Genomic DNA, 25,178 nt, shown 5'->3' on the forward strand with positions numbered 1-25,178 from the left:
GAGTTTCTCCTGTGTTTTGTTTTTTTTTTTTTTTTTTTTTTTTTTTTTTTTAACACGTCTCACATAGCCTTGACCAGTGGCTTTAGAACAGGCTTTGTGAGACCTGTAGAAATGTGTGCATCAAGAAATGTTTAAAAAATATCATTACTTTGACATTAGCATATATTTTGTTTAATCACATGCCCCGGTCTGCCTTTAGCTTTCATACTGAAGCCTGTGTGGAAGCTTGCTTTTACAATTGCTTTTTACAATTGTAACCATTATTTTGCTTGGATAAAAACTTTCTCTGAAAGACTAAGATTTTAAGTCCCCTGTCTTAAAATCAAACATTCTAATTTCGCAGACGTGGTGAAGGCAATACTCAGTCAAAGTGTGTGATTTAGGGATCAATTACTCATGATGTAGGTCTTGTAGAAGAAGAAGAATGCACTTTATAAACCATGCTAACCAGTAACAGCTAAAATAACAAAAAACAGTAGCATCTGTGCCATTAAGCAGAAAGAAAATAATTTTTCAGGCTTTGTGCTCATGCTACCAAAAGCAAACAAGGCTGAGCAATAATGAGATGTTCTGTTTATCTCTCCAATGCTCTATTTAGTGGTGGAGCCAGCATCTAGCAGCTCCAAATGTTTCTGTAGTGGGAAAAGAGATTGAATGAGAAAACAAGCTTCATGTTCTGCAGGTGAAAACTTCAAACTAAGGGTTTCAATCCTGTTCCTCAACCAGAAGGTACATGCATAATAATGAAAGTAGAGGAGTGGCAAAACATGCAGCCCCTCATTCATACTCTTGGTTCTGGGTCCAGCCAAGTGTCAAGTCAGGTGAGACATTTGGGCCACATCTGGTCCATGCTAATCCCATGCCCTGCGTCAAAAACAGCCCATGGTAGGCCCATATGTGTCTGCTACCAGCGATAATTCTCAATCCGTTTAATCAAATCAATACACTGCACATGCGGGAGCCTAAACATTCCAGCAGTGACTGCATGCACACACTGTATTAGAGAAAGAGGGAAATGAGGTGAACGGGTTAATTTTCTGCCATGGGGAATTAAGACATGTTCCCTGCATCCAGCTGTGTAGTAAACCCATAAGAAAAGGTAAGAAGATGAAATAAAACAAACACATATAATATTAATAATATCTGTGGACATCTATAATTCAATAAGGTCGTGCCATCTGTAAACAATAGAAATATTTGATTTTTTTTAATACGACGACATGTGCTAGATTTTGAAGTACAATTTGCAAATAATGCTTTTGAATGTGTTCCGTTTTACTATATATCTATGGATGTGCAAGCAAAAAGAAGGCACGGAGACAGGCAGGCAGTCAGACAGACAGGTCGCTCCAGAGGTGACCGGGGAATCCTGCTCTCTCTCTGCCGGCAGACAGAGCCTCCTCCTCGGCCACTGCTCCTCCTCCCCTCCCCTCCCTCTGCCCTGGTTGCGCGTTGGGGGATCCGACGACGTCACAGCGGCACACACATTTGCACGGACGCGCGCCTGCAAGCGGACACACACACACTCACACACACACACGCCCTCTCTCCTCGCTCTCTGCCGCTCCGTCTCTCTCACTCTCACTCTCCTCTATGCTGCTATTCTGGGAAGTGGCGCTTGGAATAACCCCCGTGTGCGTATGAGTGTGTGTGTGCGTGTGTATGTGTCTCCTGATTTCACCCTGACACACGCACACATACACACTCACAACACAGTCAGACGCACACATTTACTGTCTGTCTGACTGCAGGAGTGGAGCTCTGGCAGCAGAAATCCGCTCGCAGAGGATTCCTTCCAATTTTACGCGCAACTTTTCCTCGCCGGCTTCTTCTCTGCGGCGTTTCCAGCGCTCCCCCCTCGATTGTTGTGGATTTCTAACAACCACCCCCTGGCTGTTTGTAGCGGAGCGACGAGCGAAGCTCGCCCGGAATCGGATCTGCTGTCACCGGGCTGCTTGTTGTCATTTTCGCACGGAGACGCGCAGCCGGAGCGCAGACAGAAGGTAAGAGCGGAGAGGGGAAAACGAAAGCTTACGGATCATATTCTCACACACATCACAGTGACAGTGGGATTTTATGCGCCATGGTGGACATTTATGGCATCTTTTCAAGGCACTTGAGCTTTTGCTTAGCTTATAAAGGCAAGGCTATGCTGGGGGAATACCCCGGGCACGCATTGCATTGCATGCAGATTACCCAGGTTGCGTAATATCCTGAGGAATTTGCAGTAGCCTGCCCGGCCAGGCTGGTTGCAAGGCCGGGGAAGAGATAGACAGTGAGGAAGAGAGGGAGGGTACGTGTTGGTGGATAGGAAGCGATGAAAGTGGAAGTTCGGATGGTGTGTGATTGGTGTGATTTTTGCGTCCGAAGGTTGATTTGTTTTTAGCACAAACCCACGGCAGGTTGGTTTGATTAATAGACCTTCACCTGCAGTTCTCTCTGACGTTCATGTGAGACTTCTTTAATCACTCTATAGCGCGCGTGGAATGTTCAAAAGTGAGTTGAAGCAGTGACCTCCGCGCACTCTTTGGTATTTCCTTGTTGCTGCTACAGTATGATCAGTGTGACACTCCTCAGAGAGTCACAAACGACTCTTGTTGCTACAGTACCTAAGCGTTGGTTTACACTGTGCTTGCCGAAAACGAATAGGGGAACACTGGCCATTTCTTTTTCGGATGGGGGTGACTTTATCTCATATGCTCATCGTTTGTTTCCTCTGTGTATGTGTCTGTGTATGAGAGGGAGAGAGAGATGGTGGGTGGTGCGCTGGCTGGTTCCGGGAATGTTCCATGACGTGTTGCCGTATAGAGAGGGGCCCCAGCCGGGGAGACTGCGACTAACGGCTCGGCCCTGCCGCTCTTCCTGCTCTCACTCCCTCTCTCCCTCTCCCTCTGTACTCTCCTGGAAAATATGTTAGCCTGTCTCCATTTCCAAAGAAGATTTACATTATCATCTCGTAGTGGTCATCTCTGCAGGCTGGGTTCCATTAGGTCAGAGGTCAAAGATCAGGGTCAAACGCAACTGCATGCAACAGGTGGTAAGATCCTGCTCAAGGACACTCACAGCAGTGCACATGATTGGCAGGGTGAGGTCTGAAGTGCAGGTTTGAAACAGCTGAAGGGCAGCATGCAGCCAAGCTGCAGCCAATATGACTTTGTGGATCTCAGAGCATTTGTTTGATGTTTAATGTGTGACAGAAAGTTCAAACAAAGAGCTTCTCTACAAAAGCATGCAGTTATCAAATAAGTAACATTTTATGATAAATTGTAAGAAAGATTAAAAAAAAAGTATAAAACAAAAGTGAAAGAAATTATAGATTCATAATTAATGAAAAGTAAAAGTCAAATTGCAAAAGTGGAATCAATAACAATTTTATATAAATAATGCATTTGTGTGTTTTTATTATCTTTTTGTTCAGGGATGGTGGCTAATTTTAGACTACAATGGACACCATGCGCATGCTATTTATAGAAACAGTAAAAAGCTTTGGAGACTGTGAAATAATGAGAAATATGGCAAGAATAACTGCAGATGAATGCCTCTTTTCCGCCAGTCAAAGCTGCAGAAGGAAAAAGCAGCCACAGAAGTGAGTCCTGAATGTGCTCATGGTGTTGGTGGCATTTGTAGCCTGCAGCTGAAGAGATGATTACAGTATGTATTCTGCTGTCAGGGAACATGCTGCTGACTCTGTGCGTGCACGTGTCAGTGATGGATGGATGTTTGAGAGTGTGCACGGGGGAAGGCCGACCTACGTACCATCTGTCCTACTGCCACCTCAGATGGCCATCGCGGTGTAGCTACTGCGTAGGAGCAAGCATCCAGGCACGCACACACACAAGTACACTGTTACCAGGGAGGACAGGCGTATGGAGAACATGCATGAGGTGTGAGAAGACTTTCAGCACTAAACATTCAATTAATTTATTACTTAGGCCTTGTGGGAACTCTTATGTCTTCCCAACATACAGCAAGCTACCCTTGTACAAGCAGCACGCAGCGGAGTTGAAAAGGTTCATAAAGTGCTAACAGTCCTTGGCTTAATGTCTTGGAGATTTTTTTTGACATATATCATGCTTGTGCCAGGGCTGGCACAGTTTCAGGAGCATTTTAATTTAGAAGTTGCTGTGTTAGCATTTGGGACACACCATTCTTAAGCCTATGGATAGCCCGGTGGCTTGGCCGTAACAGCGGTGTTGGCTCAAGGGCAGCTGCCTGCATGGATCAGTATGCCAGATTTAAGCAGCAGCTGTCTGGAAAGTCATTTATGTCGGTGAAGCAGTGTGAGCTTATGTAACAACAAGCTACATATGTAACAACCTACAATAACAGCGGGTAGCACAGTCACCTCACTCCAAGAAAGTTGCTAGTTCGAACTCCATCTGGGTGGGGCCTTCAGAGTGTTATTCTCCCTGTGACTGCATGGGCTCCCTCTGGGTACTCTGGTTCCTTCCTGAAGAGATGTACATTATGCTATAGTCACCCTAGGGCAACCAGTGGTTGGTGACACTAACAAAAATTATGGCAACTGTGTGCAATGAACGTGTAATCTCATTGCCTTTGAAACGGTTGCTCTGAAGAACGGGACTGGGCATGTGACCACTTGTAGTCAGTTGCCTTCTTCAACGCAATTTTAATGTGTTAACATGGAAATAAGACAGAGTTCATCTGCTATCAGTTTGCAATTGACTGGGGTCAAGTTGTCAATTACATGCAGTCTGGTTGTGTTGATACAGCAATTCACTGTTGGTGTTGACATACACAGAAATACACATTGAACAGAAATTGACGATAACTACTTCCAGGATCTCAAAGATTAGAAAATGAAACTATGAAATTCCTCCATAAATCCCAAAATAGAGTCCTGGAATTACAACCCAAGAATTTAAAAAAATCATTTAGCTTCAATAAAGATTTTAAATAACAGTTTTTGAAGTTATCTGTGCAATATGTGTTCGTTGCCTTTAAGTTGAGTGGTTTGTGTTTGTGATTATAAATAGACTACTTTCCTTTATTTGTCGATTCATTTATTTATTTTTTTATTTTAATGTTTATTGACTCTTTGCTAAGATGTTTCCTGGGAAGCAGTTAAGTCCGCAGCGAATTTCCCAAAGGAGATTATAAAACATATCATATCATAAATAGTGATGCAAATGCTGCAGGATGGTGGTGACAACCAGCTGCCTAAGAGTGATCACAGTCTGTCTGAATCAGACCGCGAATGTTTGGCGACAAGTTGCTTTCCACCAGGCGACCTGCGCGATTGCCTTCAGATTGAAAGTTGCCTCCCAACTTGAGTTTGAGGTTGTTGCTTGTTCAACTTCAGGTCGACCAGTTTGTTATGATCGTGAGCGATTCACAATCAGTCACCAAAAACGAAAAAATTCAGTGCAACTTTCTTTAGTTGTAACAAGGTTGTTACAAGCGACCCGGATGTTGGTCAAAGATGATGATGAATAAGATCAAGTGCTTTAAGTGTGTAGAATAAAGTGCTGTATGAATGTACGGCTAAAAATGTAATTGTTTAAAGTGCTTTGAGTGGTCAGTAAGACTAGGAAAGCACTGTATAAATTCAAGGACATTAAAATTACGTCTGGTGATGTACTGTTCTGACCTTCTCAGGCCTGATACTGATATTGAGTCTTCTTTGACTCTAACTTCAAGAAAAAGGGACGGAAATATATATTTTTCTTGTTTAACATAAAGTTTGACTAAAACAGAGAAGGAATTGTAACGAAGAAATCAATACATTTATTAATGAAATAACACGTAACAGAAACAAGATAAGAAAACTTAAACTGTGTAATGTATTTATTCTTCACTCCTTTAATTTTAGCAGACAAGTGAAAGTAAAGTGAAGATAACAGTAGTGTAAGTGCCATCAAATGTTCCCACCAAGTAATGAAAGAGAGAGGAAAGGTTGCAGACAGCGCCGTGGATACCGTTCTTCACTTGTTGCTTGTTTGATGTTAAATCACAATTAAGTCACAAACTAGCAAAAAGACACAAATGGAACTTGTTGCTGTGTGACTGGGAAGTGCCTTTAAACTGCTGACCGTTTGTTGTTAGAATCAGCACAGGACTACTATCAAAGATGCCGTTTCTCACGTGCAGCACACAGCAGGAAGTAGTCCACTTCAGACACTCTTTCACTACAGCAGTGGGGTGCCTGGTTAGAAGGTCCGGGAGGTTGGACAAATGACACGCGCTCACTGTGAATTCTCTGGAGATTTACCCATGCCATCCTCACACGCTGACAATCAGCATCGTGCACGCTCGACACTTTCACTGGATAATGAACAGAAGAGTTAAGAGCTGTGAAAGCAGCTCGGAGTAGAGCTGCACCGAACGGGCTCAACCGCTCGGCTGTTGTCACCAGTGCCTGATGTGGGAATTTGAGTCAGACTCAGTGAAGCAGTTGATTGTGCTACTTTTCGTCATGCCGTGGTTCCTGGATGACTGGTGTTCTGTGAGGTGTTGTGGGATTTTGTGAAATCCATACATTATTGTTGAAGTATAACTGCGAAAAACATTATGAATGACTTGCAAATTCACTGCGTCTCTCCTTTGTTTTAACTCATTTCCCCTAAAAAGCCTCTGTCACAGAAAAAACCCAGGCTGCTTGTGCAGTTTCCAGGTGATGGCATGGCTCATCAAAGGCCTTTGCAAACACGGTAAACAGCTTGTTTCTTTTGTGGGGCAAATTACAACTAACCACAAGTGTGACCCACCACCTAAAGGAGAAATTACCCATAGACAGTATTGCAAAAGCTATTGTGGAGGCTCTTGAATGATAACATATGGCATATAGCTCAAAAGGCACTTGTGAAACTAAACATCCCTTCAACTGCTTCAAAAGAGCACTGGATATGAACCAGAAGAACAATGTGTGGAAGTGTCTGATAAGAAGATATAGGTCCAGATTCCACTGAAGGGCTGTCAAAAGTGGCTGCGAATGACAATACAATCAAAGAAGACCAGATCAGATAAGCGAGGGGCTACTTTATTATTCACATAGGCTTTTCTCTTGTTCTGCCTGGAGAACAAAAAAGTCTGAAAACCAAATGTTTAGCAGACAGAAGTCACAGTCCTCTGAAAAACCTCCACACCTCAAAAGTTTGGGCTTATACTGAGTTTAAAAATACAGCGTTTAGACTGTTAATCTTACACAACAGCTTCTTTACAGCTTTAAATTTAAATAGTGGGAGAATTATGCCAAATAATAAAGGATCTCTTAACCATTATTTCAAAATTCAAATTGAAAAACTCAATGTCCAGTTTTCTTCAAGGCTTTCAAACATGTCTCCTTGTTGGATTTGCCATAGATGTAATAAATATTTCTTATCTGTCATGTGGCCACACATATATTCATGCTGTGACCAGAATCCTCATCTGATTACATTACATTTATCTGCAAGATGCCACTGTCCAGAAAGTCTTATGCATGCAGCAGGAACTTTGGACTCACGGTGTCCGGTTTGGCTCAAAAAACAATAGCAAGGCTTAAATTACTTTGAATAGTTGGAATTCAACACAAGAATTCAGAGAATTCAATTCCAAATGTCTGTTTGACAACCTCCATTTTTCTTTTCACATACTTCTTATTGCAGCGCTCTGCCTCTCCTCCTGTCTCTTCGTCTGTCTCACCGCTGACTGTGCTGCAGCCGGTTCGCTGCAGACGTGTTAGGTTAGCATTTGCTGTCAATTATCACAGTGCACACATCATAGCTGGAGAATTTGAAATGACTGCAGATGTATGGCATGGTGTGAAGACATAACCCCTTTCACACATACAGATGCACACAGCTTTCATTGTAGCTGGGACTCACTGGTGTACAGGGTGTTCATTCGGAACTGATTCGCTGGTAAAAGCATGCACGTGCACATGAACCTATAGACCCTAATATAAAGAGTAAATATTGTATTTTTGACTGATAAACAGTTTGAAAAGTTGAAAGAGAACCAAATAGGGTTACATCTAGTAGTTCGTTCTCATATTTCATATTTTACTGCCAAAAAATACATTCCACATGTCATAGTTCAGTGAAAAAATAGCCGCTGATATTCAGATTATATCATTTAACCTTGCTGGATTTCACTCCATGAGAAAAGATTTGACAATAGGAACTTTGTTCCACTCTGTATATTGTTGTCCTTTGCCTCACTCACTCTGTTGTTGTACTACCATTGTATGAGACACCTCAGAGTGGATTATTACTAACAAAGAAGTGCACAATTTGCTTTGCAACATAATGCACCCACAGCACGCTAACACTGCGCTCAGCGAACGGCACACTGAACTCGTATAAAGTTTATCTCATTGCATTGTGCTGCTTTTGAATGCAATTGCACAATTTTTCCCTGTGTGTGTGTGAGTGTGTGCGATCACCTGAGAGCTGTAAAGGAACCTGAGAGCGCTCTGGTGACCGAGGTCCTGACAGCGACGGGTGAATTATTAAGACACATCCACACATATGCACACACAAAGCCTAATGAGGTGGTTGACTGGGTGTACCAGATAAATCGTTCCACAGTGGTTTAGTTTCATACCGTTATACACGTGGAGGAGTGGAGGACTGGAGGAGGTGAAGAAAGAAGGGAAAAAGGAGAACAGTGTGCGAGCATGTCATGTGCTGGGACATTAGTTGTCCCTCAGCCAATCAGCGATGAACTCTTTATTGTCCATTGGTCCATATCAGCCAGTTATATTGCAGGTTTTTAAACAAAAAGGTAGAGGGAGGGGGAAAGAGGCTGATATTGAAATCTAATCTCTTTTTACGCAAAGTCAGGCGCTGAACATGCTGTGGGCTGTGCGTGTTTTTGTGTGTGTGTTTGCGGCTTTTCAAATGGACATAGCGATGCTACAGAAATAAATGGAGAGAAGGAGAAAGAGAGACCTTTACTCAAACTGGCCTACTTTCTCAGCAGCTTGTAATTAGTCTCACTTCATGCATTTATGCATCAGACAGTGGAGCTAAATCAGTGTTTTGTAATCAGGAAATCCCAGATGACACCACCGTCATCCTGTTCTCCTTTACTGTACTCTACACTGCCAATTTGACAACTTAAACTATAGTTGAATAATTTTGAATATCATTGTAAAAGCTGCTGTTTTCTGTCATGACACTGTATGCTATAAGGGCCTGAAATCAAATACAACACCTTCTCTGCCAACATGTCTTCTATAACTGTACACTGGATGCCTTTGGACTTGTGATCAGACAGAATTTGATCACCTTACACTTATATGCAGTTTTACTGGCATATTTTCTCAGTTTTTGGAGACATTTGGAAAGATTTAAAGGTGATCTATATGCTGCTCTTTCTTCTTATTCTTGGACTGTTTATACCGAGTCTTGCTGCAGCCCTGTACTTCATCCCAACCAGTTTCAGCTCCTTTCTGAGGCCATCTCCCTTTTCAATGTACTTAGGCATGTAGACATGGTCCAGACAACCTGCAAGCTGAAGTTCAATCTAAGCATCAGAATAAGGAAGAAAGGTGATTTAAGTGACTTTTTGTTACTATCAAACTGCAGATTTACAGGGATTTTCCCACACAACTATCTCCAGTGAACAGCAGTCGTAAATGCCTCGTAGATGTCAGAGGTCAGACAAGAAGGCCACAATAACCACTTGTTATAACCAAGAGCATCTCTGAATGCATTACAAATTGAAGCTTGAAGTACTGTAGATGGGCTACAGCAGCAGAAGACCACACTGTCTGCCACTCTTGTTAGCTAAGAACAGGAAATTGAGGTTACAGTTCACACCAGCTCACCAAAAAAGGGAAAAGCACGAGGGGGCAAGAGGGGTGTGTAATCCAGTACTAGCAACGTGTACCTAATAAAGTGGTCAGTGAACAGTAAATAGTAAATACAAGTCTTTCATATCATGAGTGTAGTAGGAATTATTTCTTACTTCACAAGTAAGATGACACAGTCAAACTCCTGCTTTCATTAACACCCAGACGCTCGCTTGTATTGATTTTTTTTAAAATCTTAGATGTCTAAGTATGATAATATGATTTAAAATGATTAAAAATCTGTGATCTCAAACACCAACATACATCCCTTTCTGATGTTAGTCACTCAGAATTTACTGCCGCTATTTTGTGCCGACGCTCTGCAGTCATACCGGAAGTATTTAAATATCTGCACCCACAGAAACGAAACCCGAACCAGAATACATTGCAATGAGTGTTTGCACAATTAAAAACTTCTCACTTTCTCTCACTGGGAAACTCTCACTTTCATACTTCACTGATGAGTCCAAGTGTAGGTAAAACCCTGCTGAACCCTGGCATTTTCTCTGGGGGGTGTCCAGAGGCATTTTGGGAAATGTAGTCAATCCAAGTGACGAAGGTTGGACAGATTTAGGGTAAGCAGATAAACTTTAAATGGTAAATTATGATGAAAATGATTAAAAAATGATTACTCGAATGAGAAAAACATTGCAAACTGATTATGTGTAATCCATATGAGGGTTTTTCCCCCTTAAAGCTCATTACAAAAGATCTACCACAAATGTCTGGGTTTTTAAAAATCATAATAATTGAACTATGCATTGATATTTACTTTTACAGCTTAATCTAACCTGTGTTTTTCATCAAAAGTTAATGTAAATCTGTAAGAACAAACTTCGTTAAACACTCTAGCTGGTATCGGTGTGCCGTTCCCAGGCTTTGTTTGCCCAGTCTGATATTATCACAGTGAAAACACAGAGACAGCTGCTACTGTAGGTTTAGGGTGAGTGATTTGCATATCCATACAAAAGATAAAAACACTTCAGAAAATATCTGGGGATGAAAAAAAAATCCAATCTCAGCAGGTGAGACTAAACAGAAACCCCAGTGGGCTTAAAAAAAATAAAACAATGGAAAAACATCACATCCAAAGAAAAAAGTGACAAAAGAAAAGCGAAAATCAAGATGACAAACAGATGACATGAGTGATCTGAAGCTCTAAGACAGAATGTCGTGTGTTTTTATTTGCTTATTGCTGGATTCATTGTGGGGTTTGATATGGCAGTGTCAAATGTTCCCAATCCTCTAAGATGGCAGCAGAGACTTCAGCTACTGAAGACGTGTTTTTAGGAATTTATGATTACAAACCACAGGATCAGCATGTCACCTCTGCTGTTCTGAAGATATTACAGAAGCATTGCTGCTGTGTGTTTTTAGCTGACACCCATTTCAATTCTACGCTGATATTCATGCGCCGAGAGTGTCTTATAACTTTCTCACCTTCAAAAACGACTGAAAATGTGAGACGTCCTCAAACCTGAACAGTTTTCAATTGTCAGTAACTGCTGAAATAACACAAATGCACTTTTGTTTCCCACGCACTCACCTGGCAGGCTTGCCAATTATGGTAAACGACACCTTAGTATATTTAATGACTTATTTCTCATTTTTATTAATTTATAAGTGCGCAGACCCTTTGCTCTCTTTGCTCAGTGATATTAAGAAATATAGGACAGAAACCTCCTTAGAACTAGGAAAAAATCAGTCATTGCCGATTCCCTTAAATCTTTGGATTGCATATAGATCGCAAGGCAGTTGCACAGGGTGCCTTGTGTAACTCAGATGGACTGCAGTCAGTCTTGTGGGCAAGAGTTTTTGAAAATAACTGCTGTCTAGTTTCTAAATGCAGAAGAACTGTTAACACGCTGGAGTCAGACTGAGTCAGTCTGTGCCGATGAGTCTGGTCTGTGATGGCTCTCTTTGGAATTGGACACTTGACTCAGTTGGTTGCCAACTAGTTGTATTTTGGTTATGATCCTATACCAAAGCAAGGCTGCCGAGTGTTTTGAGGGTGAGACGGCCAGAAAGTAATAATTCCCTGCAACACTGAACTTTCATCAAGGAGAGTGGGGCTTGTGATTCATGTGGGGCCACTGTTTCTGAAGATTAATTGTCCTTCTAGATGGCTGAGAAATTTCTGTTTTGAGTTTGCATGTGCCTGCCTGGGTTTCCTCTGGGTGCTCCAGTTTCCTGTTACAGTCCAAAGACATGCTTGTTAGGTTAACTGGTGTTTCTAAATTGGCGGTAGGTGTGGTGTCGGTCTCCTGGGATAAACTTCTCCCCACCTCAGTCGGGGATTTAATCTGGTTCAGTACAACGCTGCTGCTGGATGAAAGACCTGGTTGACAACACGCATTCCAGTTCATCCCAAAAGTGTTTTATGGCCTTGATGTCAGCCAAGTGTTTTCACACCAAACTTGAAAACCATTTCCTCTTGAACCTGGCTTCATGTCTGGAGCCATTGTAATGCTGAAACAGAAAAGGGCCTTCCCCAAACTGTTGCCACAAAGTTAATCTATCTAAACTAAAAATCTTATTTGCTGTAGGGAAATAATTTTCATTGGATGTTTGTTAGGCGACCAACTGAAGGTTACCAAGTACTCTTCAGCAATACTCCAATTAAAACAGTAATTTATCATTTTTACACATCAGTTTAAAAGGCATGAAATAGACTCAGTGTAACTGCTTTAATTGGTGAGCTGTAGATTAGTGAGCTGTAAGGGAAATATTATTATTTCTACTCTTTTTTTCTCACCACTTGGCAGTCATCTTTGAAAAAACCCCAGGGCAGTTTTTTGTGGACCAAGAAGCCGTTCAGAAAGGAAAAGCTGTATATATAAAATTGCCAAATCTAATGAAAAAAAAAGAGAGTAATATTGCTTTAACTGCTCAAACGCAGATGACCGGCCTTTTAGGACAAGTGTGATACAAATGCCGTTTTTAGTATTTCTAAGGCCCCCCATAGATTTTGATTATTTATAACATGTCTGGTTTTGCTGGGTGTAGCCTAATCGACAAAGATGAACAAAAATATTGATTGTCATGTTTAACTCTCTGCCAAAAAGGAAATTTGCATGCTTTTTGAAGATTCTCCTGTTTTGAACTACAGGACAAGCAGCACTAAGCCAAAACTATGCAAATACTGCGGGTCACATCTTGGTGATAATGTGGCTTTGGGCAGTGGGTGGGTTAAACATCCCCCAGCCATGTTCATATTGTCGGTCCAGTGGGGGGCTTTTTTCACAACCGTACTGCGATACAGACTGCATGGGCATTTGGCAATATGTCAGAAATCAGCATGACTCCAGTGCAGGAGGCAGCCATTTGTATGCATGTAGCACACAGAGTGTGTTTAAAACTGGCAGTTTTGCATAAGAGTGCCATCATGCTCTAATTCTGTCATCTGTCTTTCTCCTCTAGGGGCAATTTGTGGACTTGATAAACGGACCAGAAAGCAAACGGTTGCACCAGGTAGGATCCACAAACCTAATAACCACTGTGTACTTGTATATCGCGACTACCCGGTCGCAAAGTCTGACGTCACTAGCCGTGTCTGGGCCTAAACTCCGCTGCAGGTCCATATATCAAACGATCACTATGGCATTACTGAGAGTTGAAAAACTGTCTAAAGTCTTTCATCTTTAATAAAATGATCAGTGTCTGCTCTACCAGGTGTAACAACTGAGTTTAACATCCAGGCATCCATGAAAACGGAATTTATGACATTTAACGGAGTTAGAAGTTAGCAGGGAGTTAGCTCGCTAGCTTCTATCGAAATACAATATAGCATGTCCTGACTGCGGGGTTTTGGAAACAAATTAAAATGCACAGCTCTGTTCTCACTTCCAACATAAATGAAGACAGGAAACTAAACAGCAGTGACGTTTGTAGGGTTACTGGAGTTTGGCTAGCTGGTATATAATGATGTGCTACGTGACCGCTAGCGACACAGCTATGTTAGCATAATATAAACAAGCTAACCTTTTTCCACTCGATAAAAGTTAAAGTGAGTGTTCTCGGTGGTCAGGAACAAATGTAATCGCATGGCAGCATGCTGTAAAAGGACCAAACTTCAGCCAGGAGAACAACTGAGATAATCCATCCAAAATACGAGGTTAGTCATTCATATACTGCTGCATGCGCTGGGCTGTAGTTACATCCTAAGGTTTTAAAAACTGAGCTTAAATAAATGATTAGCGGTAATAAAAGCCGAGGGAGGTCAACGGTGATCACTGACTGTTTTAGGAGCTTTTTGAGATTAAATAGAAGAAAATACAAAACATTAAACATGTTAACAACACAAAAGCCATATTAAACGCAGACTACTTTAGGCCCGGAAGTAGGATTCGTCACGTCATCACTTAACGACCGGATAGTGTAAAATAATATATGACATCCAGTCATTGCGCACAAAATAGAGTAATTTATGAGCTAGTTTAGGTAAAACATTTCGGGTGCAATGAATAGAGGTCAATTTTGACAAGTCAGTGATTATCTATGAAGATATTTAAAACTCAGTAATATAAATAAATTTATAGCTCAGGTGACATTTTGCCCTTTAAGCCAGCTTCTAGTGACTGGTTGCCTATTGCAATATCAAAAGTAGTAGCAGTCACCACAGCATGCTTTATATTCTACGGCAAGAACCCTATAATAATACAGAGAAAACCCAACAATTACACAACCTCTTATGAGCAAAGACGTGGCAACAGCGGAAAGGAAAAACTCCCCAATAAGAAGATAGTCAGAGATGTCCATATAAGGACATCCTCTCTTTGTCGTCAAATCACTCAGCATAAAAGGAGCATTTCGACCAGTCTGAAGCCAAAACTTCTGCCACATGGATTATTTGAACTTACACTGACCTCATTATTTGAAACTTTGGCCATGTTTAATATGAGCATCCACAACTTTAACAGACTCTATATGGCAGATAATAAGGAAAAGTACAGTAGGTCACTTTAATTTAAAAAAAAAAAAAGTCAAGAAAACTGTTTAAAAATGCAGTTTGTGTAGAAAAAATGTTGAAAATAGTTGAAAATATTTCAACTATCTGTGCAAGAGTAGAGTTTTCATTTAAGAAGTCGTGCTTCTCTGCAATAATAACCGTCTTTTAAAATGGCTGATTCTTCTGTGATGAGCGAGAGAGGGAGGCTCATAAAGAAAAAACAGACGGTAAGACAAGGAGCCATTTGAGCTGTTTTCATTTAACCAGAATTACTCTCAACTGTTTCCTCCCGGCTGGTTGCCGGGGAAACTGGCCAGCTTCGTTATTGGAGGTGCGACCTCAGCTGGGAGTGCAAATGATAGAGCTCACTTTAACGTTCCCGCTGCCTGCAATCACATTTCTGTGACTCTCTTTCATTAACATCCTTTGTACTGTTTGGTAAATGATCTAATTTTCCTCCTCGCACGCACAATAATCAGGTCGAGCTTTTGTTTGCCAAGACCAAAGTTTTGCGAGCTGAGCTGATTATGGTGAGTAAAGGCAGAAGCAGACGCTGTGTTAGGATCCAAATCCAACGGAAATCCAACGGAAATGTATACCCATCTCTTCTAACTCTGCTTTCACAATGATGGCCAATCTGCCTGAAAAATGAAATAAAATAATATTTGGTGTAATAAAAGCAAACATATACCCCAGGCTGGCAGCAGTGGTTTGTATCATTGCAAGAAGTGCAGAATTGCCAGACATCATATGCATGTCACTGATTCTCAGATTTTGTCATCTCAAACTGGAATTACTGCCCTGAGGTTTTATACCTTTACCAAACAAGTCAAGTTACAGCTTATCTTCATGTCTCTGTTTGAGCTTCTGAGTTCATGATGACATCACCTCATCGCATTTTACTGGAACTGTCATTGACAGACATCAACTGACAGAAGGCGTGGCTTTTTCTGTTGATATACAAAAAAAAATCCAAAAAAACAAATGAGGCTTATGTAAAAAAAAAGAAAAAAAACAAACAAACTTACATCATATATATATATATATATATATATATATATATATATATATATATATATATATATATGTGTGTGTGTGTGTGTGTGTGTGTGTGTGTGTGTGTGTGTGTGTGTGTGTGTACCAGAAAATTGTTCATGCCAGTTGTTGAGGACAAATATACTTTTTCTAAGACTAAACACAAGAAAATAACAAATGTCTTTTGCATGGCTTCTTATACAGTTTAATACCGAAACGTTTTGCAAGGATCTTGAGAATTAATTGTTGTACAGAATTAAACAAATCATTACTACTCAATAAATATAATCACAAATTTTGAATGCAAGAAAAAAAAACTTTGGCATTAATTTTATCCTTCTTGTTTAATTTTGAAAATGTCATATTTGCAAAGCCAAACAATTCTCAATATTACACAATTTTTCAATAGTTTTCAGCTGACAGTAATTATCACTTTAAGTCTCCTAAATTCAAAGTAAAGAAAAAAAATAAGTCAGCACACGTGTTGTTAAGATAATAATAATAATAATAGCAGTCTTGCCCACTCAGCAACCATCCTGGAAACTAGTTAAAGGCCCAGCTAGATTAAGAGCACAGTCGTTAAATTTTCAGGTTTTATTGACGTGGTCAATGTTTCTGGTTCATCCCACCAATGTGCTGAATAGATGGTGTTGTGAACACCAAATAAGAGGAAAAGGAGGTGCTCTATAAGTTTACTATGATAAAGAGTAATTATGCTCCCCTGGCAATATATTTCCTGAAGCAGCTAAAGCAGATGACTGGCTGTTTAGGTGAAGCAGTGGGACAACAACTGTCATGCTAATGTCTCCGGTAATTCAGTGTTATTGGAAGCTGTCAGATCGTTCGTTCACGTTACTCATTTCTTTTCAATTGGGGATAATTTATCCAAAATTCAGGAGCAAGATCTCATAAACCCCTCTTCCAGTTGTATGTCTATAAATGCCTTCCCGCTTCGTGTGCCTGTTTATTGTCGTCATTGGTACCACAGGGATCTGCCTGGCTTGGGAAGCACCACTGATCCTCTGCGACGCCTTCCCCAAACCTCAGTGTAAGGCTTTAACTGAGGCCTAAAATCCATCTACCATTCCCTATCAGTAAGCATTGTATAACCCGTTTGAGGTTGTGGTCCTTGCCAATGATCTTTTATTTTATCAGGAAGTCAAACCAGAACATGCTAACAAAAGAGATTCTTAATCTGTCTTGTAAGACGCTGACGTAGGAAGCATAAACTTAGCATGTTGGGGTTTTTTAAAGAAGGGAAAGTACAAGTACTACACATAACTTCCCAATGCTGAACATGACACATTAGTTTTCTGCTAGTTGATGCCACGATCACAAAGAAACATGATGCTGAGTTTTTAAAAATCTTAAAGCGAGTGTGTAATCTTATGATTTTCTCTTAATCAAATAGAAATCTTGACATAATTTTTTATGCGATATTCTTGGCTTACCCTCTAAATAACATCCTCCACGGCCTCATATAGTGCAAGAAACTAGAAAAACACAGATGAACAATGCATTCATTCCCTCAACGCACTACTACTGTGTGAAAAAAAAAAAAGATGATGTGCTTTGCAGCATCAAAAGACTGAATGCAGATCTTATTCCCGACCTTGTACAGCTGCTTTGTATTAAAATTAATATGCAAGTCAGGTCGAAAATGATTTTTTTTGTGGGCCATTAATGTTTTAATGTAGTTGATATAAGCCCCTTTTCCAGTAATAATGGGAAGGTTAATGGTCAAGACACAGAAAACAGTCATAAGCACTAGCATCCCCTGACAATGATCACCAAGGACAAATGTTTTGCATTTGAGTTCAAAGCAGCGGAGTAGTAGAGTAAAGGAGCTGTGCAAGAATAGTGCTTGTGCTGGAAGAAAAATACTGATGCAGCAGTGACTATAAACAGATGGAGGATAATTCATGAAGGAGGACTCGTGAAGTGACTGCTGCGGTGAAGATTACACTAAAAATGATGGATGGAAGAAGTGTGTGGCTGAAGATTAGGGACTGGGCTTTTGCGTTCTTTGCTTTTCAAATGTGTGTTGGTTGCAAATATGATGGATAGCAGAAGAAACTGTGTGTGTGTGTGTGTGTGTGTGTGTGTGTGTGTGTGTGTGTGAGAGAGAGAGAGAGTCAGCGGTGTCACTTCCTCTTCCTGTGAAACAGGCGGCTTGGTATCAAGGATGAGATGAACTATGTAATCCAAAAATCCTCCGTCTTTCTCTTTTCTATCTCCCGCTGGCTCTCACATCATGCTTTCTTCTATAACTGTATGTGTTGTCACCCACGAGTCTTTGTTTCTGTGTGTGTGTGTGGTTGAGGCGGACCGTGCACAGAAATAGATCATGTAAAGCAGAGATTACTATCTGCACCTCAAAGCATAAACGTGTGGGCCTTTAAACTTCACACTGTGTCATTTCTGCACACACCAGGTTACACACTCATGCAAACAAACACAGAGCAGAAGACATGCACAGGATGTGCGTCAGTGCTTGCACAGGGTGCACTCAAAAATGCATATGATGTCTGCGTGTGCTTGTGCGTGTCAGGTGGTTTTTGAGGATATCGAAGGTGACAAATGTCAACGGCTGCACTAGACAGTTACAAGCTGTTCTGACAGCGTCTTCGTGCATGTCCGTTTTCTTGTGTGCGCGAATTTCTGTGAAAGAAACTGAATGCAAGTGGCACAAAGCACAAAAAAGTATTTCTTAGATTTTGGAGGGGTAATGTTGATGCAATTAACAACTTAACCTCTTAATATCCACCAGGCCACCTGAGCTAAGGTTCTCCTCGGTTTAAGGTCAGGGGTTGGGTTTTGTTGAAGAAGAAAAATGTAGAATGATGTTAGCTTGGCAGATTTAGTTTTAAAAGCTTTTATGTGTAGGTTTTCTAAACAGGTAAAAATTCCATAAAAAAGAGACAGTAGCTTAACCCTAAAATTCTCCCCACCTCTATGAGTCACTGGCGACTTAGTTGATATAAAGAGGTGAAAAAAGGGGATGGTACTGTGAGAACTGGAGGGCAGTTCTCTCTTTTTAGATTTCTTCCACATTGTGCAGTAGCTTCATTTGGCATAAAGCTAGCTTTTCATTTCTGTGAATGTTTACACAAACCTAAAATTGTGTCGATTTTGTAGCTATATGGCTTTTACACATGGCCTTTTTTGTATGTTAGGCTGTGGGATCTATGTTGTCTCTACCTTCTTTGTTTTTTCTTCCTATTTTAATGTCCAGCATTTACAAATACACGTTTTTGGTAATAAAAACAAGAAAAACAAATGAATGAGGAAATCAGTTTTTAGTTTTTTAAAGGTCATCACTTCCATGGAAACACTTTGGACAGCTGCCCCCTTTCCCCCTTGCACCTCAGACATTATTATTTAATTTTCTTCAGCTGGAGTTTATCCTGCAGATTGCAGACAGTGAGCACAAGCCCGTTGATTTAGGATGACTCCGATATATCAACATAAACACAGTGGCAAGAGCAAAACCGGCTGGTATGTATACGTCATAAATCTGGTGGTGATTTTATGTGCTCATTCTGTCACGGTTTGCGGGGCAAGCCGTGTGGAGTTGTAGAAAAGGACCCAAAAGGCGGCAGCTCTGGTGCAGGTGAATATTTATTTACAACGGTGGGCACAAAACAGCACTGGTGGAAAAACAAGAAACCGGAAACCTAAACTGGGTAAGCTAATAACACAAACCAGAAACGAGGATGCAGGGAGGTCCGGGGAAATACGCAAGAGACGCAGGGAGACCGAGGGGAAACAACACAGACGAACCAGCAACTACTATGACAGAAGACACAACTTAAATACACTCAGAGAACACAGGGGGATTACATACAGGTGGGGACACAGCTGGGAGTAATTAACATGACGAGACTAGGGAGGCAAACTGAAAACACTCACATAAGACACAGACCTTCACAATAAAACAGGAACTTACACATGAAAGGACACAAACTAAGAAACGCGGACTAGATACAGGAACACACGGGCAGAACAGAGTAAACACTAACCAGAGGAAGAACAGAACCAAAATCGCGAAGAGAAAACACAAAACGCTGGGTCAAAAGGACCCAGGATCATGACAGTACCCCCCCCCCCTCAAAGGCTGGCTCCAGACAGCCCAACAAGAAACAAAACAGCCAGAAAAAACAGAAAACAACCCGACCAGGGCGGGCGGCGGGGGCCCAGGAAGGAGGGCTCGAAGCAAAACAAAACCGGAGCACCAGAAGGCCAAAAGACAAAAACAAAAAACGAGCCCAAAACCAAAAGAAACGAAGCACACCAGAACACAGGAAAAAACAGAGTCCAAAACAGAAGAGTTCAGGGGGCCGACAGCACAGGAGTCCAAAACAGTTCAGGGGGCCGGCCAGGGGGCCAACAGCACAGGAGTCCAAAACAGTTCGGGGGGCCGACCGTGCGGACGGCAACGGCGGCGACGTGGATACAGTTCGGGAGGCCGGCCGTGCGGACGGCAACGGCGGCCACTCAGGCGATGGCGGTCCGGGGGCCGGCCGTGCGGAAGGCAACGGCGGCCACTCAGGCGATGGCGGTCCGGGGGCCGGCCGTGCGGAAGGCAACGGCGGCCACTCAGGCGATGGCGGTCCGGGGGCCGGCCGTGCGGAAGGCAGCGGCGGCCACTCAGGCGATGGCGGTCCGGGGGCCGGCCGTGCGGAAGGCAGCGGCGGCGACGAAGGAGACCACGGAGCAGTTCAGGGGGCCGACCCCGATGGCGGTGACGTCCAGCAGGTGGCCCGGAAAATGGCCGGCGATATCGAGGTGCAGAACGAGGCTTGGGCGGCGGCATAACAGCCGCAGGACCAGGCGTGGCAGAAGCAGAGGCCGCAGGACCAGGCGTAGCAGAAGCAGAGGCCGCAGGACCAGGCGTAGCAGAAGACTCTGATGAGGCCGGACCAGACGAGGATGAAGACTTTTTTTTTTTTTTTTTACGTGATGGCAGAGCTTCAGTTCATCCTTTGTCTTTTTTTTTTTTTTTTTTTTTTAATAAATAGGACAGGGGGAATGAATGAGAGAGAGAGGGGGAGAGAAAGAAAGAAAACCAAAGAGGAGAAGAGACGGTGAGAAGGGGGGGAAGAGAGAGAAAAAAAAAAAGAACTCCTGGGTCACCTGTATGGAGAAAAAAACAAACAAACAAACAAACAAAAAAAACAAACAGAGGAGACAGCAAACAACAAAGAGCAACATAATAATAGAGAAAACAAAGCACCATCACAATAAACTAGCTAGTCATAGATATCAATATTTACTAAATAATAAACGATATTGTGCAGCACGCAAGATAGACAGCGCACAGTGTGCTTTGAGGCAGCAGCCAAGAAAGCTTTAGTCCGTGTCTGTGAATACCCATGTGTGCATACCTGTGTGGATCAGCATGCTTGCATTCCAAAGGTTTCTCCATGTAATGATCTGCTAGGGAGTGTGGGGGGGCCACAGCCCCGTCCTCCAGGGTGTGAAGCGGGTATGGAGGAGATCAAAACTCCAGACATCCAGAGGCCCCCAGAACACAAGAGACCATGGAAGACCAACAGAGGGGCAGCCGCGGAGCAGAAGTCAGGGGGAGTTGCAGTGCGCGCCCGTGAGCTCCGCCGGCCCCCAGCTGCGCCTGAGTGACCGAGCCCTAGGCCGAGAGGCCGGGGGCACCCCACCTCCAAAGGGGCCCGAGCGAGCCCCAGGCCCCAGGCCCCGACAAGCGGCCGCCAAGGAGTGAGCCGGTGTGTACCCGGACGCCCACCCCCAGACACAAAGAACCACCAACACACCGACACCTGAGGGAGTCCGCCACCGGCAGGGGAAGTGGTGGTGGGTGGAGATAGGCCTCCAAACCTTGGAGGGCCTGAGGTGTCCCCAGAGAGGTGGCGTCTGATACCCAACCTGACATATAGACACAGACATACAGGCACACACAGACACAAACATCCATTCCCACCCTCATGCTCTCATATGCACTCACTCCACACTCAACCAACGTGGAGACAGACATAAAGAGACGCTGTACACACAATCACACTCCCCAAGCGTACTCTACAAACCGGGTCTAGGTACCCTTGCCCCTGGAGGGGGGAATTGCACCCAGACCCAGGTGGTGTTACCCTTTTCCCTGCGGTGGGGAGAGGCAGACCACCCCGACTCCGCAGCAGCAGGGAGGCCCCACACCCCAGACCGCAGTCGGACGGCCAACTCCTCCTACTAGCCCTCCCGCTCCAGCAGGCCGCAGAGAATGGGGGTGGGAGAAGACTCCAAACCTCCCTCCACCCGCTCATTGTAGTGTTGATGCATATGTGTTCTAAGGTGCAATTAAAACCCAGGAGGGCATGGAGCTACCTGCCAAGGAGCAGCAGGTAAGCGCATAGTCCCTCCTGCTAACCCTCAATGACTAAGTGTATTTAAAATTGAGAGGTGGGCAACGACGTCAGGGGTGAGGTATACACCCTGATGGTGATTTGGACTCCGTGATTGTGCCCACCCCCAAGATCCTATATGTATGTGTAATGAGAGTGTGAATAATGTGAATGTCTAAGTTGTGGGATAAAATTGAGGCAGAGGCAGCCAGAAGGGGACAGGGGGGGGTAGCCTCCTCTGCACCCTGGTGACATACCCCCACTCCAAGGCCCTGCATGTGTGGGTGGTTGTGGAGGAGCGGGAAGAGGGAGGCAGGATGAAGACTCTGATGAGGCCGGACCAGACGAGGATGAAGACTCTGATGAGGCCGGACCAGACGAGGATGAAGACTCTGATGAGGCCGGACCAGGCGAAGCACAGGCTGAAGCTGGACCAGGCGAGGACGAAGACTCGAATGAAGCCGGACCAGGCGACGACGAAGACTCGGATGAAGCTGGACCAGGCGACGACGAGGCAGCCGCAGGTGGCGGCTGGACAGGCTCCTCGGGCCCTCCAGCTGACGCGGCGTGAGGCTGGTGTGGTTCTCCGGAACCACCAGCTGACGAGGAAGGCTGCTGGACGGGCTCCTCGGGCCCCCCAGCTGAAACAGGAGACAAAGGCCGGAGCGGTCCCTCGGACCCTCCAGCGGAAACAGGAAACAAAGGCCGGAGCGGTCCGTCGGACCCTCCAGCGGAGACACGAGACGAAGGCCGGAGCAGTCCCTCGGACCCTCCAGCGGAGATACGAGACGAAGGCTGGACGGGCCCCTTGGACCCTCCAGCAGAAGCCATCACAAAGCCAGCAGGCATGGAGTCCACTGGCAGACATGAAGGAAATGGGTGCTGTGCTGAGCACTGGCCCTGCTCAGACAGCACTGACACGGGGCACTTCCCAGGTGGCTGCTTAAACTCCAGGGGTCCAGAATCAGCTGAGGACTGGGACCTAGCCTCTGGGGAAGCCCTGGAGCGGCAAACAGTGCCAATGGCGGCTGAACCATGAAAAGCACCTTGAGTAGGACTTAGGCTTTCTCCCTGCACGGAGTGAACGAGTGGAACCGGTAATGCTGGAGCCAGAGCTACTGGGGCCTGCGCTACAGGCGGCACTGGAGCCACTGGGGCCTGCGCTACAGGCGGCACTGGAGCCACTGGGGCCTGCGCTACAGGCGGCACTGGAGCCACTGGGGCCTGCAGCCACTGGGGCCTGCGCTACAGGCGGCACTGGAGCCACTGGGGCCTGCGCTACAGGCGGCACTGGAGCTACTGGGGCCTGCGCTACAGGCGGCACTGGAGCTACTGGGGCCTGCGCTACAGGCGGCACTGGAGACTGAGCTGAGAGTGGCACTGGAGACTGAGCTGAGGGTGGCACTGGAGACGGAGCTGAGGGTGGCACTGGAGACGGAGCTGAGGGTGGCACTGGAGACGGAGCTGAGGGTGGCACTGGAGACGGAGCTGAGGGTGGCACTGGAGACGGAGCTGAGGGTGGCACTGGCTGCGGGGGAGCTAACTGGGCTGAGAGTGGCTGCGCGGGAGCTAACTGGGCTGAGAGTGGCTGCGGGGGAGCTAACTGAGCTGAGAGTGGCTGCGGGGGAGGTGATATGCTGTTCACAAAGTCATCTGCCGCACAGAACACCGCCCCTGAATGAACAGTCATACAGTCCGCAAATGGAAAACAGTCCTCACTCACCACAGCCGGCGAATTAGAAGTCCGAACGTCCAGCTGTGGGGTGGCGCGCTTGCGGCGCGATCGGCGTTTCCTCCCCGCAGACGGCTCCGACGGGCCGGGCAAGATCGCATCCGGCGAGTCGGGCAGCGAGGCAGGAGTGGCTGAGAGAAGGTGGGGTGTGTGCCGGAGAAAAGCCTGTATGGTCAGAGGAAGTGAATTTAGTAGCCATGGCAGGCCGGAAAAGAGCCGTTGTAGCCGACCTTCCACGGCGCGGCGAAGCTCGTACGGAGGATTCTCCAGCCACAGCCCGAGGAGGATCTCCACATTGTAGCCGATGTCATCCTGGAGCTCCTCGGACGGATTGACTGCCGCTGGGTCCATGGTGGCTGGTTCGTTCTGTCACGGTTTGCGGGGCAAGCCGTGTGGAGTTGTAGAAAAGGACCCAAAAGGCGGCAGCTCTGGTGCAGGTGAATATTTATTTACAACGGTGGGCACAAAACAGCACTGGTGGAAAAACAAGAAACTGGAAACCTAAACTGGGTAAGCTAATAACACAAACCAGAAACGAGGATGCAGGGAGGTCCGGGGAAATACGCAAGAGACGCAGGGAGACCGAGGGGAAACAACACAGACGAACCAGCAACTACTATGACAGAAGACACAACTTAAATACACTCAGAGAACACAGGGGGATTACATACAGGTGGGGACACAGCTGGGAGTAATTAACATGACGAGACTAGGGAGGCAAACTGAAAACACTCACATAAGACACAGACCTTCACAATAAAACAGGAACTTACACATGAAAGGACACAAACTAAGAAACGCGGACTAGATACAGGAACACACGGGCAGAACAGAGTAAACACTAACCAGAGGAAGAACAGAACCAAAATCGCGAAGAGAAAACACAAAACGCTGGGTCAAAAGGACCCAGGATCATGACACATTCATGTTTTGCGCAGGTTGAGAACATTTCTATGCACGTATTACTAAAAGTGGGTCATTGTTTGCTTGGCACAAGTTGATGGTAATGTACTCAAAACTGGAGCAGCAGTTTTCAAATTAAACCGCTGTTGATTCCCTGCTAGCTTTATTAATCTACAACACAAATAAACTTTTGTTCCTGACATTTCATGATACTACTTACCACTAGCCTGGACTCCAGGCCTGACAGAAGGCTGCAACCTGCTCCATTTCTCTGTGGTGGAAAGTGGCAGACAAGCCATTCAGAAAGTAAAGATTTTATGTTGTACAATGAATCAATGAACTTCTGCACAGATGTGAGGACGGTAAAATGCGAAAAATGAAGGTCGCCGATAC

At 44.4% G+C, this 25,178-nt stretch overlaps 1 protein-coding gene across 2 annotated transcripts in view; it reads left to right on the top strand.

Moving 5' to 3' along the window:
• Nucleotides 1-1,605: 1,605 nt before the first annotated feature.
• Nucleotides 1,606-25,178, top strand: part of hivep2a (HIVEP zinc finger 2a) — a 123,469-nt gene continuing 99,896 nt past the window's right edge. For both annotated transcript variants that reach the window (XM_085432541.1, XM_085432542.1), the window contains exons 1-2: nucleotides 1,606-2,003; nucleotides 13,220-13,270. The gene's annotated coding sequence lies outside the window, so the exon portion shown is untranslated. The remainder of the gene's footprint in view (nucleotides 2,004-13,219; nucleotides 13,271-25,178) is intronic.

Source organism: Copadichromis virginalis, linkage group LG15, assembly GCF_057382275.1.
Source record: "Copadichromis virginalis isolate Kocher_CV1m ecotype Utaka linkage group LG15, C_Virginalis_male_GT1.1, whole genome shotgun sequence".
In the NCBI taxonomy this organism is placed as follows: domain Eukaryota; kingdom Metazoa; phylum Chordata; class Actinopteri; order Cichliformes; family Cichlidae; genus Copadichromis; species Copadichromis virginalis.